At 45.7% G+C, this 17530-nt stretch overlaps 1 protein-coding gene across 1 annotated transcript in view; it reads left to right on the top strand.

The window, feature by feature from the left end:
* The window catches only part of LOC126298384 (inactive phospholipase C-like protein 1), a 1421164-nt gene that overhangs the window by 629714 nt on the left and 773920 nt on the right, over window positions 1-17530 (top strand). The window lies entirely within an intron of this gene.

Here is a 17530-nt window from a genome sequence, read left to right as displayed (position 1 = left end):
CACGTCATGTCTCGTGGCGTAATCCCGTGATCTCTGCAGCGGGATTAAGCTGCCCGCACCACGACAGCAAGCCAGTGTCGTATTTAGTCTACATGCTTGCAACATGCGCGTCGGTTGCGAGCTAGAACTACGTATGGCGTTAACGCTGGCTGGATTTCTCATAGCAGAATGACGGACTCGGACTTCATTCACGGACTTCAGATGTTTTACAGTGTTCATGTCTTGCGTAACTGTAACCCTCCAGAAGTTCGCGTTGTGCATTGAACTCTCAGCCTCTACGGAACTTGTGACTAGTACCTTTCTTCAAATCAAGGGAACGACCGTATCGTTCCAACAGAGCTGATTCGTTGTTTCATTCGAAAAGCTTTTGATTCGATACTAAAAGAAATTTCAATTTCCACGGGCTATCCAACCAGGTTTGCGACTAGGTTCAAATGGCTCTGAGAACTATGGGACTTAACTTCTGAGGTCATCAGTCCCTTAAAACATAGAACTACTTAAACCTAACTAACCTAAGGACATCACACACATCCATGCCCGAGGCAGGATTCGAACCTGCGACCGTGGCGGTCGCGCGGTTCCAGACTGTAGCGCCTAGATCCGCTCGGCCACTTCGGCCGGTTTGCGATTGGGTCGAACATTTCCTGGCACGTAGGAGGCAACACGCTAACCTGAATGGAGAGCTATATGCAGACGCTGAAGTAATATCTGATCTGGTGTATAAAAGCAACTTCGTGTCCGACCGCAGTAAAATAGTACCAACAATCTATCCAAAGACACGCAGATGTAGGTGATGCCGAGCGGGAAGTCCACATCTTGTACCATACAGTTCCCATCTTTTTGCCTAGGAGAAACAACGTCTGAGGCATAGAGTTTTACCAACGATGAGGACGATCACAAAGCTGTTTCCTAATGGCTCCCTGACGAAGGAGCCGATTTCTGCTGTCAAGAAACTGAGGAATTGGTAGAATGTTGAGAATGTTCCGGCTGTTGTTCACAGAGACTTCGTGACTACCTTGAAAAACAGACCGAAGGAAGATCACTTTCCCCAGGACATTATGAGGGCGTGCTGAAAAGTAATGCTTCCGATTTTTTTGTGTGAGAACTCTTAAGGGTTTAAAAATAAAACAAACATCATTAAGATTATACATGTTTATTCTTTGTCTGTAGACTGATTTCTGAACATTGTCACCCTGGCGATCAACACATTTCTCCCAACGAGACCAATTTGTTGAGACCATCACTGTAAAAAATGGTTCAAATGGTTCTGAGCACTATGGGACTTAGCTTCTGAGGTCATTAATCCCTAGAACATAGAACGACTTAAACCTAACTAACCTAAGGACATCACACACATCCATGCCCGATGCAGGATTCGAACCTGCGCACGTAGCGGTCGCGCGATTCCAGACTGAAGCGCTGTCACTGTAGATTGTTTGACTTCGTTAACGGAGCCATAACCTCTGCGAGCACCACTTCGTCACTATCAAAGTAAGGTGCTCGAAGGAGTTGTTGAAGCTTCGGGAACAGATGAACACCAAATGGAGTCACGTCGGGACTGCACGAAGGATGATCGATGACAGTGAACCCAAGATGCTGGATTGTTATAGACGTTGCAGCGTTGCTGTGTGTTCAGGCACTGTAATGCTCAAAGAGTGGGTGCTCCATTTGTGTATGAACTCTTCCGATTCTGTTTACCAAACGTGATTCAAATGGTTCAAATGGCTCTGAGCACTATGTGACTTAACAGCTATGGTCATCAGTCCCCTAGAACTTAGAACTACTTAAACCTAACTAACCTAAGGACATCACACAACATCCAGTCATCACGAGGCACAGAAAATCCCTGACCCCGCCGTGAATCGAACCCGGGAACCGCGGGCGTGGGAAGCGAGAACGCTACCGCACGACCACGAGCTGCGGACTACCAAACGTGCACATTTCGATTTTATATGACGTAAATTATTGCAATGCCAAAGTTGTGACCGTTTGTGGCTAATATAGATGTCAAATCAATATCATTACACATCAAATTTCAATTTTTCGGGTGCATGCGTTTCACATTATGTATTTCTCTACATTCGAAGTTTTTTTTAACCATGTTGAAGCAAATTGAAATATTTGAAAACGAAAAAGCCTTTTCCATGCTGCGCATGAAGATTTTTTATTTTTTTATTATTTAACCTGTGCACCTACACGCTTCCCGCGTTAGTTACAAGACTTCTTCAGTAGTTGTTCTGAGATATTGGCCGGTTTTTTCATTTGCCCATATGCGTTACCGTCTGCCCACATAAGTTATTGATTTTAAACATTCGACTGAAGTTTTTGTAATAAAATGGAAACGTTCTTACTGATCAGCGTTTGATTCGTTATTTGAGAGCCAGACAGCTTTCCTTATTTTTACATTTTACTATAGGAACTTCAGTGAACTGTTTTAAATCTATAACCTGTGTGTTCGATCGATAACCTATATGTGCAAACGTAAAAAATCGCGTAATATTTCAGGACACCCACTGAAGATGCCTTGTAACTAAGGCGAAACACGTCTGGATGCACAATTTAACTAAATAAAAAGTTTTTCTGTGCAGCTCGCAAAAGGCGTTTTTCTTTAGATCTACTGCGCCGGCCGTTGTGGCCGAACGGTTCTAGGCACTTCAGTCCGAAACCGCGTTGCTGCTACGGACGCAGTTTAGAATCCTGCCTCGGGGATGAATGTGTGTGATGTCCTTAGGTTAGTTAGGTTTATTCGTTCTAAGTCAAGGGGACTGATGACCTCAGATGTTAAGTCCCATAGTGTTTAGAGCCATTTGAACCATTTTTTAAAACTATTGCAATCTACACACAGTTGCAGCGAAAACGGCCATCACGAGAAACTTGTTTCATGTTAAAGCAATACACTAAGCAGTTATTGCGAACTGTGAGCTTTCTGACAAAAAATCACAAATCACGTCGCACAATTGCGACGTTAGTCCACACCCATGCAGTATGATTAGAAGCCGCTTGGGAGGAACGGTGTCAGAAGTCTTCTGGAAATCTAGAAACACTGAAGTCGCGTTAGATCCCCTGTCGAATGCACTGTTTACCGCGTGTGAACAAACATCTAGTTGTGTTCTACAAGAACGACGTGTTCCGAATCCGTGCTGGTTGTGTCAGTACGGTGATCTTTTCGAGATAATTCATGTCTGTACACAATATATGTTCTAAAATCCTGCTACAAATCGACGTCAGTGATATAGATCTACAGCTCACACTGAGTCCTATTTCCTTTCTTGTGTATCGGCGTTGACCCGTGCAATTTGCTAGTCTTTAGACAGGGATCTTCCGTCTAGCGAGTTGTTGCACGGTATTGCTAAAGGTGGAGCTATTTCGTCGGCATACTCCGAAAGGAACCTAATTGGTATGCAGTCTGCAGCGGACGAATTAGGTTGCTTGGCTACACAGAGATTTGTAGCTGTACACGATCCTCGCTCCTGGCGGCGAAACAGCAGAGAGGGATTTGACTGGGCGGCAGAAGAATAGAGACGGGCACAGCGAGCGCTAAGTGCTAAAGTAGACGATTAGCCAGTTAGGTAGAGTGGATCGTATTTACTGTTGCGGCCGTGGCGCGTTCCTGCGTCTTGCCGCCTGCGAGATTCACATTCTGCCAACCCAGTGAATACACTTACTTCACAGGAACCCCGCACTTACTTACTTACAAACACTGAACACATATACCGTCAACTGGGACAACTTGGCCACTTGGGACAACTTCGCCGATTTTTGGAAATGAGTATGTTTGGTGCTTTGGCAGGTTTGTGGAAACTGTTCAACTTTGCCATACTAGAATATTGTGATTTCTGGAAATTTTTCAGCACTTCTTCTCAGATCCTGCGGATTTAATTTTATTTTACATGTTGAAATATCTAAATACGTTAGGACCAAGATGGAAGGCCGGAGTATTAAAATTATGAAATAATTGTGCAGCTAACTGTGTCTGCATTGGTTAGTAAAGAAATGAACAGTGAAAAAAAGAAAGCAGCTCGAAGATATAACATTCCACTTAGAACCCCTGAAAATAAAGTAAATTGATCCCATTCAAAGACACCAGGGCGCCTGGCTACGTTGAGCAATGATGAGGAACAAGAGAAATTCAAGCGTATCTTTGTTGAGCCTATTAAGGTAGAGAGTCGGAGGTTTCATATCTTCGATAACTGAGAGAGGGACCAGTTTTTACTCCCCAAAAGTGCCTGTTGGAAATTTATACAATATGCAATACACTATGTACGTACTCCACATTCCTTGCAATCAAATCAGGAATAAGAAACATTTCCTAATAAAAAGTCCACAATTTTCTTTGAACTGCGAAGTGCAAGAGTTAAAGCTGTCTATTTTAATGTTTGTATGTATACGTTTTACAAAGCTGTCCATTTTTCAAGGTAACTCTGCGATGGTTTTTTTTTAACTCGTAAATATTTTTTTCTTTTGTCAGGTTACCACAAACTGTGAAACTAGAGATCAAGAGTTGTAGTAATTTTAAAGCATCTTCGTACGTTTAGTTTACCACAGTTGTTGAAAGAAGGAAAAAGAATTAGCAAACCTCTCCTTGTTGAAGGTACTTCTTTGTAATATACCGTATTTACGGGTTTTAAACAATTCGCTTGTCGCCTTTTCCATAGAATAAAGCAATTAATTGGTTTTCATGTCGTAACACCTTTTCCGATTTTTCATTATCTGCCTACAGATTAAAAATCGCAGTTAAGGTGGAAGGGGAGGAGGGAGAGTCATCTATATAACAGAAATGATAACTTTTATTAAAGGTATTTATTTACGATTGACATTTCTGTTATACTGCCATTCTCAAGAAATAGATCAGCAAGAAGAGAATCAATGCATGGTAATTACTTTTAACAGAAAATCATCCTCGTATCAACTACATTTACGTATTTCGTGTCATATGCATAATAAGAAACTATGCCTTGCCACCTATAAAAAATAATTAAAAGTTCCATTGAATTCATGTCAAAATTTCACTGTTATTTGTCACTGTGCATACACCAAGTGTGATATTTCACAGCTAAACCTCTGTGAACGTACTTTCATAAAGTTGTCGAGCCCGCCTGCGGGTCCCGGGGTTAGAATAGGCGCGAGGTATTCCTGCCTGTCGTAAGAGGCGACTAAAACGAGTCCCACCGCCTCAAGGGGGTAGTTAGCGCCTGCGTCCGGAGACGGACGGTTCCACCACCTATATTTGCGGTCATTTTGATTTGTTCACTTCTTTTGGTTTCTTCCTTCCTTTGGTTGGTTCGTTTCTTTGTTCTTCTCCATCTCACTGTCTTTCTTACTCTTTCCCTTGCCTTCTTCTCCTTGCCTTCTTCTCCTTACCTTCTCTGGTGTCCGCCTCGGCGTTTGAGGCAGTCTGTCCTTTCTTTCCCTCTCTCCTTTCTTTTTCCTCTTCTTCCTTCCTCCCTGTGCGTGCATGAAGGCCGACCCACGCGTTCGCACGCGTAGCCGGTGACGGGGTAACGCGTAATTCCCCGCCCTGGGTAGACAAGTAAGGCACGCACGTACCCCCTGGTAAAGGCCAGGCCCAGGGAGGGGTGATTGCCTGAGCTGACACCTTCCGACCATGCCGATTGGTCCCTCCGTCCGTTTCTCGGGAGGTGTGGCCTGAGGTGTGAACAATCACCTAAGGCGGGAGTGCACTCTGAGAGGATCCCCACAAGGAAGGAGCGCGCCATCGGAGACGCTGGCAATCATGGGGGATTCCTCCGCAATGGATTTCTCTTCTTCTTCTCTTTCGACTTCTGCCCACAAACGGAAACTAGACCAGCCACCAGTGACAAAAGTACTACCGCCTGCCCCAGTGTTCCACGTAGTTTCTCGATCTGAGGACGGAAAGGATTTTTCCTCTGTCAACCAAAAAAAAAAAAAAAAAATGGCTCTGAGCACTATGGGACTCAACTGCTGTGGTCATTAGTCCCCTAGAACTTAGAACTACTTAAACCTAACAAACCTAAGGACACGACACACATCCATGCCCGAGGCAGGATTCGAACCTGCGACCGTAGCAGTCGCACGGTTCCGGACTGCGCGCCTAGAACCGCGAGACCACCGCGGCCGGCCTCTGTCAACCCTTTCGTCATCCAGAAGGGCGTAGATGCCATAGCCGGATCGGTCAAGTCTTGTACCAGGTTGCGTAACGGTACCTTGTTACTAGAAACTGAGAGCGCCTTTCAGGCCCAAAAACTGCTTCGGGCCACACTCCTGCACACGTTCCCTGTCCGGGTGGAGGCTCACCGCACTTTAAATTCGTCTCGTGGTGTGGTATATACTACATCACTCGACGGATTGACTGACGAGGAGAGTCAGTCTTTCCTCGCTGAGCAGGGCGTGACGGCTGTCCATAGGGTCATGAAAAGATCAACAATGACCTTGTACCGACCCGGACACTTTTCTCGACCTTTGATAGTGTTCAGCTGCCGTCGCGTATCAAAGCGGGCTACGAGGTTATTTCTGTTCGCCCCTATGTCCCGACACCTACGCGCTGCTACCAGTGTCAGCGTTTTAATCACACTCGCCAGTCTTGTTCCATTGCGGCTACATGTGTGACTTGTGGCAGGGATGCCCATGAGGGTGACTGTCCACCTCCGTCTCCTCGTTGTGTGAACTGTCAGGGTGACCATGCAGCGTCCTCCCGCGACTGTCCCATCTACAAGGAAGAACGATGTATACAGGAAATTCGGGTCAAAGAGAAAGTGTCCACCTCGGATGTTCGCAAGCTATTTGCTAGTAGGAAGCCCACGCTGCTCCCACCGTGGAAATACAGTACTGTCCTCGCCTCTCCTCGGACTACCAGGGAGGTGGCGACGCAGACATGCGATCTGACCTTCAGCACTACGGTCGTCCGTTCGGCCAGTGCTAAGATCGCCCGTTCGACGTCTCCTCTTCCTCCCGTCACTCCTCAGACACAAGCGCCTTAAACAGCTTCTGCTAAGACGAAGACCCAGAAGTCAGATGCACGGGCCTTCAAGAAGGAACCGACCCGTGCAGACTTCCTACGTACCTCGAACTCCCAGCCATCGACCAGTACTTCCACTTATCGACCTTCCAAGAAGGCTCATAGGAAGCACAGTTCTCCTTCTCCGCCACGGCGCATTTCTTCTCCTGCGCCACCCAGCAGTTGCCGCCCCAGGCCGTCATCCGTTTCGCCTGGCCGCACCGCTGGTAGCCGAACATCTCGCCGTTCACCAGCGGAGGAAGCTTCCCCTCCCCTTGTTAAGATGGCCAATGAACCTATAGAACCAGTGGACGATGACTATCCGCCTACTGATAGCGGCGGCAGTGCTCGCTCGAAGCCGGACCCTCAGCGGCCTTCGAGGTGACCCCTTTTTGCATCTTCTTTTTCTTTTTATTCTGACGATGGCACTTATTCACTGGAATATTCGCAGCATTCGCTCCAACCGAGAGGACTTGAAATTGCTGCTCCGCTTGCACCGTCCGCTCGTCGTAGCTCTCCAGGAAACGAAGCTACGCCCATGCGATCAAATTGCCCTGGCACACTACACCTCTGTGCGTTTTGACCTACCCCATGTGGCAGGTATTCCGGCTCACGGAGGGGTTATGTTGCTGGTCCGGGATGATATTTGCTACGATCCCATCACATTGCACACCGGCCTGCAGGCAGTTGCCGTCCGAATTACTCTCCCCACTTTTACATTTTCCATCTGTACCGTTTACATTCCATCGTCGTCTGCCGTTTCCAGGGCAGACATGATGCAAATTATTGCTCAGCTACCTGCACCATTTTTGTTACCTGGAGACTTCAATGATCACCATCCTCTTTGGGGCTCTCCAGCATCCTGTCCAAGGGGCTCCCTGTTAGCAGACCTTTCCAACCACCTCAGTCTTGTCTGCCTCAATACTGGCGCCCCCACTTTTCTTTCGGACACAACTCACACCTATTCCCATTTAGACATCTCTATATGTACTACCCAACTTGCACGCCGGTTTCAGTGGTATGCACTTTCTGATACATATTCGAGCGACCACTTCCCGTGTGCTATCCATCTTCTGCATCACACCCCCTCTCCGTGCTCAACTAGTTGGAACATCTCCAAAGCAGACTGGGGGCTCTTCTCTTCCAGGGCGACCTTTCAGGATCAAAGCTTCACAAGCTGCGATAGTCAGGTCGCACACCTCATGGAAGTCATTCTCACTGCTGCTGAATATTCCATCCCTCACACTACTTCTTCTCCACGTCGCGTACCGGCCCCCTGGTGGACTGCACCCTGTAGAGACGCTTTACGTGCTAGTCGACGCACCTTTAAACGCCACCCTACAGTGGCGAATTGTATCAATTATAAACGATTACGTGCGCAGTGTCGCCGTATTATTAAAGAAAGCCTGCTGGGCTGCTTTCACAAGCACCTTCAACAGTTTTACTCCTTATTCTGTTGTCTGGGGTTGCCTGCGCCGGCTATCTGGCACTAAGGTCCACTCACCAGTTTCTGGCTTGACGGTCGCGAAAGACATCCTTGTGGCCACTGAGGATGTCTCCAATGCCTTCGGCCGCTTTTTCGCAGAGGTTTCGAGCTCCGTTCATTACCACCCTGCCTTCCTCCCCCCGAAAACAGGCACAGGAGGCTAGGCCACCTAACTTCCGCTCCTCGAATCGTGAAAGTTATAATGACCCATTCACCTTGCGGGAACTCGAAAATGCACTTGCCCGGTCAAGGTCCTCCGCTCCAGGGCCTGATTCTATTCATATTCAGATACTGAAGAACCTTTCTCCTGCGGGTAAAGGTTTCGTTCTTCGTACTTATAATTGCATCTGGATTGAGGGACATGTTCCCGCATGCTGGCGCCAGTCTATTGTACCGATTCCTAAGCCGGGGAAGGACAAGCACTTGCCTTCCAGTTATCGACCCATCTCGCTTACCAGCTGTGTCTGTAAGGTGATGGAGCGAATGGTTAACTCTCGTTTGGTTTGGATGCTCGAATCTCGACGCCTACTTACCAATGTACAATGTGGATTTCGTAGGCGCCGCTCTGCTGTTGACCATCTGGTTACCTTGTCGACCTTCATTATGAATAACCTACTGCGGCTGTGTTCTTTGATTTGGAGAAGGCTTACGACACTTGTTGGAGGGTGGGGATTCGCACCATGCATACATGGGGCCTTCGCAGTCGCCTCCCTCTTTTTATTCGTTCCTTTTTAATGGATCAACAGTTCAGGGTACGTGTGGGTTCTGTTCTGTCAGACACCTTTGGCCAGGAGAATGGGGTGCCACAGGGCTCAGTTTTGAGCGTCGCTCTCTTCGCCATAGCGATCAGTCCAATCATGGATTGCCTCCCAGCTGAAGTATCAGGCTCCCTTTTCGTGGACGATTTTACCATCTATTGCAGCGCTCAGCGTACATGTTTCCTGGAGCGCTGTCTTCAGCGTTCTCTTGACCGTCTTTACTCCTGGAGTGTCGCCAATGGCTTCCGTTTTTCTGCCGAGAAGACGGTCTGTATTAACTTCTGGCGCTACAAAGAGTTACTCCCACCGTCCTTACGACTCGGTCCCGTTGCTCTCCCATTCGTGGAGACAACAAAATTTTTAGGTCTTACATTTGACAGGAAACTTAGCTGGTCCCCACACGTGTCATATTTGGCTGCCCTTTCTAACCGTTCTCTAAATGTCCTCCGTGTTCTCAGTGGTATGTCGTGGGGAGCGGATCGAACCGTCCTACTACCCCTATATCGGTCGATCGTCCGCTTCAAGCTGGATTATAGGAGTTTCGTATACTCCTCTGCACGGCCGTCCATCTTACGCCGCCTCAACTCCATACAACATCGGGGTTTACGTATTGCGATCGGAGCGTTTTATACTAGTCCCGTCGAGAGTCTTCATGCTGAAGCCGGTGAACTGCCACTCACCTACCGGCGCGATACATTGCTTTGTCGGTATGCCTGTCGGCTACTGTCAATGCCCGACCACCCGTCTTATCGTTCCTTTTTTGACGACTCTCTCGACCATCAATACGGGTTGTATGTCTCTGCCCTGCTATCCCCTGGAGTTCGCTTTCGTCGCCTCCTTCAACACCTTGATTTTTCACTCCCTGCAATCTATAGAGTGGGCGAGAGCCACACGCCAACTTGGCTCCAGGCTCAGGTTCGTGTTCACCTTGACCTCAGCTCGCTCCCAAAGGAAGTTACCCCCGGTTCGGTATACCACTCCCGTTTTGTCGAACTTCGTTCGAAGTTCATTAATATGACCTTCATTTATACAGATGGCTCTAAGACCAATGACGGGGTCGGGTGTTCTTTTATTGTCGGGGGACAAAGATTCAAATACCGGCTCCATGGCCATTGTTAGGTCTTCACAGCTGAGCTCTTTGCCCTCTACCAGGCTGTTCTTTACATCTGCCGCCGCCGACATTCTGCTTATGTCATCTGCTCCGATTCCCTGAGCGCCATCCGGAGCCTCAGTGAACCGTATCCGGTTCACCCTCTCGTGCACCGGATCCAACGCTCTCTTCAGCAGCTGGTGGACGACGGTTCTCCGGTTAGCTTTATGTGGGTTCCTGGCCATGTCGGTATCCCTGGGAAAGAAGCTGCAGATGCCGCGGCCAAGGCTGCGGTCCTCCAGCCTCGGACAGCTTCTTGTTGTGTCCCTTCATCAGATTGTAGCAGGGTCATTTGTCGGCGCATTTTATCGCTGTGGCATGCCGATTGGGCTGCACTTACGGACATCAAACTTCGGGCCTTGAAACCTCTTCCCGCGGCTTGGACGTCCTCCTCACGTCCTTCTCGGCGGGAGGAGGTCGTTTTGGCCCGGTTACGAATTGGACACTGCAGGCTCAGCCATCGCTATCTGCTGACGGCTGCGCCGGCGCCGTTCTGCCCATTTTAACGTCGTGTCCGGATTTTAATACACTGCGTCTTGCTCTTGGCCTGCCATGTACTCTGGATGCCATTTTAGCAGATGACACAAGAGCTGCTGCTAGCGTTCTTCATTTTATCAACTTGACAAACCTGTCTAAGGACGTTTGATTATGCTGTTTTTTTTTTAATCCTATGCCTGTTAATACGTCTTTTATAGTGTTGACCCTTTTAGTTGCTGTTTTAACCTTGTGCCCCGCTGTGCATTCCTAACTTAGTCTGGGCGCTAATGACCATTGTAGTTCTGCGCCCTAAAACCACAAGGAAAAAAAAAAAACAAAACAAAACAAAACAATAGTTGTTGAGGAATCAGGTCCAATTATGCAGACGACATGAAATATGTAGATATGGCTGACAGGACAGTTTGCCCTTAACATGAATCAATATGCACTGAACCAATTCATAATGAGGTGGTTACTTGAGATTATGTTAGTATTCGAAATTGAAATAGTAAATACATTTAACCACAGGCCGCATGTCAACCGTTGTTACTACTAAAACACTGCAGCATTGTGGAAGCAACTAAACAGAAAATAGTCTCATCTTTACAAAATTAGGCGTAGTTACTACGATAAAAAGTGTCAACAGACGTAGCAGCTACTACCAAAGATACTGTAAGTAACGAAAAGAATTGTTCCCACTCGTTAAAGATAATAAAAAAGCGGCTCCCACAGAGAAATACAGCCCTCACGATCGTATACACAAGATCCTTTGCAATTCAAATGGGCCTCACGTGTCTACAACCCATCACGTAACACTAAATTTTTCAAGTTTCTATGCCAATGGTTCATTGTTGCCACACTTTTAGGTGCCCATGTGAACAGAATGTTTTTCGGCGTGTTTTATTCGGAAAACTTGTTTGTACGTATTAGACCAATTCTGTGGGTGAGCTTATTGAAGTTTATATTGAAAACGGCTCTTGTAGGGCAGGAAAAATAAGGCTCACAGTGTAGATGACATACTTTCAAAATTAGATGTTTGAGAGAACAGAATACTAAGAAACTCTTTCCCTTCGTAGATATGACATGTGAGGCAGGGAAAAGAGCCCTCAGAATACAAGAAGAATGTAATAATCTCAGTATCAAAGAATACAGGTACTGACAGTTATGAGTGTTATCAAACCACCACTTTAATAAGTCATGGTTGCAAAATATTAACAATTATTACTAACAGAAGAATGGAATGACTGGTGAAAGAAGCCCTGGGAAGATCAGTTTGGATTTCTGAGAAATGCAGGAGCACGGCAAGCAATACTGGTCTTACGACTTAGAAATAAAGAGATTCACATTTGTAATATTAATTGGCGGTTGGTAGGACATGTTCTGAGGCAGCAAGGGATCACAAATTTAGCATTGGAGGGCAGCGTGGAGGGTAAAATTCGTAGAGGGAGACCAAGAGATGAATACACTAAACAGATACAGAAGGGTGTAGGTACTGGGAGATGAAGAAGCTTGCACTGGATAGAGTAACATGGAGATCTACATCAAACCAGTCTCTGGACTGAAGACCACAACAACAATATTAATTGGTTCAAAGGAAACTTTCGATGATGTTAAGTGGAACACCATATTCGAAATTCTTAAATTATCATGGATAAAACGCATGGGGCAAACTGTTGCCAACCGCGTTCGCAATAAACTTTTTGCAGTTATAACAGTCGAAGGACATGATAGGGGGGGAGGGGGGAGGCAGTATTGAGAAGCGAGTGAGACAAGTTTGCAGCCTACACTCTTGTTTGCAGTCAGTACATAAAGAAAGCAGTAAAGGAAAACAAGAAGGAATTTAGAAAATGAATTAGAAGTACAGGAACAATAAATAAAAACTACAGAGTTTCCTGATGACTTTGTAATTCTGTCAGAAGCGATATAGTATTTGGAAGTTAAGATATACAAAATAGATAGTCTCTTTAAAATACGATATGAGATAAAAATCAGCCAGAGCAAAACAAAAGTAATGGAGCGTAATCAGCTAAATCAGCTAAAAGAGACAGGGAAATGACAGGCTGAAATTAATACACAACTTATATTATATGGGAAGCGAAATAACTGACTCTGGCAGATGTAAATTAGATATAAAATCCAAAATGGAAGGGATGAAGAAAGAGTTTCTGAAAAGGATTGATTTTTTAACACAGAATAAAAAGTCAAATGTTACGTTTGATGTAGGAAACAGCCAGAGTTACAAGATTCGTTGTTTTTATTTAATTGATGACTAGATTCGGGTTACTGAATTTTCAAATTGGGTTAAATAAAGAGACTGAATCTTCAAACTTTGGCTGTTTTATACACCAAACTGGTTAACACAAGTCGCTGGAAATGCGTAAGCGCTAGATTTTCATTTCTGAAATTATTCGTCTGGACTTTATGTAGCGCTATGTAGAAGAGAAACATGGCACCGTTAGTGAACAATGTTGATAAAGAGTCCCCAGTCCTCTCTTTGTCGTACAGCGTGTATCAGGAAGTACATGGGGATCGTTCCATCACCGAGCATAAAATGAACATGGCTGCAATATACATGCTCGTGGGCTGTGCACAATTCCCAGAAGGATACCAACTTCCGCTGCTACAAGGTGAATATGCATGTTTTTAGGTTTTTTTCCTTTAAGGATGAGCCAAAAAATTATGGGACACTGCCCGTTGTGAGGCTGAATAATTCCTGGTGGCGTTACGGGTACGTAGCATGGTAAGAAAAGTACATAAGTGGAGCAGCGGGGAATGTGGAATCATTGTAGCGACGATACGGGCAGCAAATGGGAAAATCCACAGACATGTGTGACTTTTACAAGGGGCAGGTAATTATGGCCCACGCCTGGAAGCGAGCAATCTCGGAAACTGCGAATCTGACCATCTGTTCGCGTGCTAGGTTTGTGAGCATCTATGGAAATTGGCTAAAGGACGGCGAAACCACGAACAGGTGACAAGATGCTCACAGAACATGTGAGTCGGAGTTTTGACTATACTGCAAATCAGAAGATCTGTGGCATATATGAAGACACACTACAAGGCTGATGCTGGAATAAGTATCTGCGAGCACACTGTTCAGTGAACATTGTTGAAAATGAGTCTCCGCAGCAGAAGATCCTCACGCGTTCTCATGTTGACCCACCGCCATCGTCAATCACGAGATTACGACGGGGATCAGTGGATATTTACCTCCGTGTCGGATGAATCACTTTTTTTGTTGCACCAGGTCGATGGCGTGCCCGGTTGCGCTATCATCTAGGTGAACGGCTGTTGGACATTCATAACACCTGTGATAGTAATCGAAGCACCATGACGGCTGTGGAGTACATGAACATTATTGCGGACCACTTACATCCCTTCGTGCCTGATGTCTTCTCCGACGACAACAGCATCCTCCAGAGGAATAACTGTCTGTTTTATGAGGTCAGAATCATGCTACTGTGGTTTGAGGAGCATAACAATGATCTCGTGTCGATGTCTTCGCCACAAAAATCGATTGCTCTGAATCCAGTGGAGCCTATCTGGAACGCAATCGAGCACCTACTCAGCGCACACAAAGCTCCCGGCCGTAATCTGCGACAATTTTGTGACTTTTCCGCAGACATCTGGCGCCACGTACCTATGGGAACTTGCTGAGGACTTGTAGTATCCATACCTCGCATAATCGCTTTAGTGTAGCGTTTGGAAGGTGTATAAACACGCTATTAACCAGACTGCGTAATGTCTTTACTCATCTGGAGAAGTAATTCAGTCACAGTCGTGATTTTATTTCAATGGACGATGGTTGGGGGCTCATCTTCAAGTGCTTTGACAGTCTATATTGATTATTTTTCCAGATTTATGTTAATTCTGGCCTGTTTCCAGTGCTGGATTGGAAAAATACTTGATGTAGGCTGTGAAAGCATCTGAAGATTAGCTCCCAGTCCTCGAAATGCGCCGTGTATTGAAATAATATCGCGATTGTGACTGAAGATGATTGTTCTTTATTTTACGAAAATAATTGAAGACTGAATAAAAATATGTATTATGAATATTTTATAGCTTTATTTCTTAATTCGTTGGATAGCCGGATTACCCGCCAGGGTAGCTGCGGATGTTAGCAAACCGCTTCCGGGATTCGGGAAGGCGCGCCGTCACCGTATCGAATCCGCCAGAGGATTGACGAGGCCTGTGTGCGGCTAGTCTGGATGTGGTTTATAGGCGGTTTTCCACATCCCACTGAGTGAATACCGGGCAGGTACCCATGTACCGCCCTAGTTACACAATTCGCAAACTTATAGAAAACGTTCGAACACTTTCACAAGTACGACAGTAGACACAGTCAGTTGGGGTACACAAATTCCGACCCGCCGTCACGGAGGGTAAAGGTGTGGCGACAGGAAGGAATGTAAAATTCGTTAATTAACATGCAGACCTCGTGTAGAGGTGGGATAAAAACACATGTAAACGGAGAAGGAAGCGGTGAATATTGTGATTTGAATGAGATTCGGATGTCGTCAAAATAGAAAGCTAGTATCCGTATTCAGAGCAAAAATGTTGAAATGTCTACTTTCTATATAATAATGAAGTATGCTCTAGTTTTACCTATCACTGCAATCTACGTTCAAAAAGATATTGAACGGATAAATATCAAACGTTCGGGGTGCAGTAAGTTTTACTTCTTTCAAATTTTGTTCTTAAGACTCGAAACGCTTTCAGACTCAACGAATTATATGAAAAAAAAGTGACACTTCCAAGACGTTGCCCCCTCCTGGAAGAATTTCTATGGACGCCCCCGATCATGATTATGTATATGGTGCGCTCGTGGTTCACATATCAGAGAGGGCTGGGATACAACCTTATTCCCGCTCACTCTAGCCTTCAGAGCTCGAGTATTTGACTTACTGGAGCCGAGACGATATCCACGACGGGACGATTCCTGACTGCTGACGACAACATTGCCAGCTCCTAAAGCCGGCCGCGGTGGTCTAGCGGTTCTAGGCGCTCAGTCCGGAACCGCGCGACTGTTACGATCGCAGGTTCGAATCCTGCCACGGGCATGGATGTGTGTGATGTCCTTAGGTTAGTTAGGTTTAAGTAGTTCTAAGTTCTAGGGGACTGATGACCATAGATGTTAAGTCCCATAGTGCTCAGAGCCATGTGAACCAGCTCCTTATCGTGAAGAGCAATCTACTCCAGGCAGTAACTAAGATATAAAACCTTCCACAAAGCTAGCACGATCTATAACGAATCGTCCGTCATTCCATGTTGCCACACTCAAGTATGGACGAACATTATGTAAGGCGCTTTCTCTCATGTTCCGTCAGCACGTTTTATACTCTTCGGATTCACATCCCATGAAGGAATCCAATCTCCACAACACAGCAACAGCACCCGGTGAGTGAGCCCCATTCGCCTCGTTAATTTCTTGTCGAACCAATAACTGCCAGGAAACTGCTTTAAGATTGTAACGCAATCACCTTTTTAACTGTGAAGAAATCCATACTGCTGCAAAACGCGTCTTTAGGTTTGTAAAGCAAGCAACTTTTTAACTGTCAAGAAATCCATACTGCTCCAAAACGAGTATATGTGCCTCGTAGTTGCTTCTAGGGTGTCAAAATCTGTCGCTCCACAGAATCTATTCCCTGTCTTTCCTGGCGTCACGCGGTCTGGGTTTCGGCTGAATTGGCTGTCTCCTCATTTCCCTTTAAAAATAAACACGCAATCTATATGTAAATTGGCGAGCTTGACATTTCCAGCTTATCTCCTCTCCAAAATCTCGTGATCCATACGCTGTGGTCTTGCTGTCTTCAGGCCGAAGTCTGGTCTGATGCCGCTCTCTACGATAGTCTATCCTGTGAAATCCTCTGTAGCTTTAGTCTTGGCATCACTCTACTACTTTCCTACAACTGCATCTACACTCCGCAAGCCACCTTACGGTTTTTGGCGATGGGTATTTCTGGTGACACTATCATTTTTTCTCTTTCCTCTTCCATACACGAACAGTACGTGGGAAAATTGACTGTCGATAAAACTGCGTATGGCATCTAATTTGTCTAATTTTCTCGTCGTGCTCATTTCACGAGACATAGAATGAGGGGCAGAGTCATGGTATAGCGATATGCAAATATACAGATGGAGTTAATATCGCGTACACAAGGTATAAAAGCGCAGTGTATTAGGGGAGCTGTCATTTGTTCTCAGGTGGTTCATATGAAAATATTTCTGCCGTGATTATGGCCTCACGTCGGGAGTTAACAGACTTTGAACGCGGAATGAGCTGCAATTACCATTCCACGTTCAAAGTCTGTTAATTCCCGTCGTGCGGCAATAATCACGACAGAAATATTTTCATATGAACCACCTGAGAACAAATGAAGTTAAGTCCTATAGTGCTCAGAGCCATTTGAACCGCTTTGTACATGTACCATGAATGTGACAACGCCCCACGGAAAACTTACGATTGATGAAAATCAAAATCGGAGCGTAGAATAAATTGGGACTCTCTAACCGTCAAGCTGAACCGTTGCAGTATAGTGAATTATAATTTCGTTTCACTGGGAGCACGATATGTACAGAACGGAAAAAATGGCCTAAGTAGAAAATTATTTGATGCATCGAAACGGTGCTTTTTCGCAAATCAAGGACCACAAACCGTTATTCTTCTCAACTTGTTGCTGATT

The sequence above is a fragment of the Schistocerca gregaria genome, chromosome X (genome assembly GCF_023897955.1).
Source record: "Schistocerca gregaria isolate iqSchGreg1 chromosome X, iqSchGreg1.2, whole genome shotgun sequence".
NCBI classification, from domain to species: domain Eukaryota; kingdom Metazoa; phylum Arthropoda; class Insecta; order Orthoptera; family Acrididae; genus Schistocerca; species Schistocerca gregaria.
Note: the sequence above shows the minus strand (reverse complement) of the source record. Positions and strands in the feature narration are given on the sequence as shown.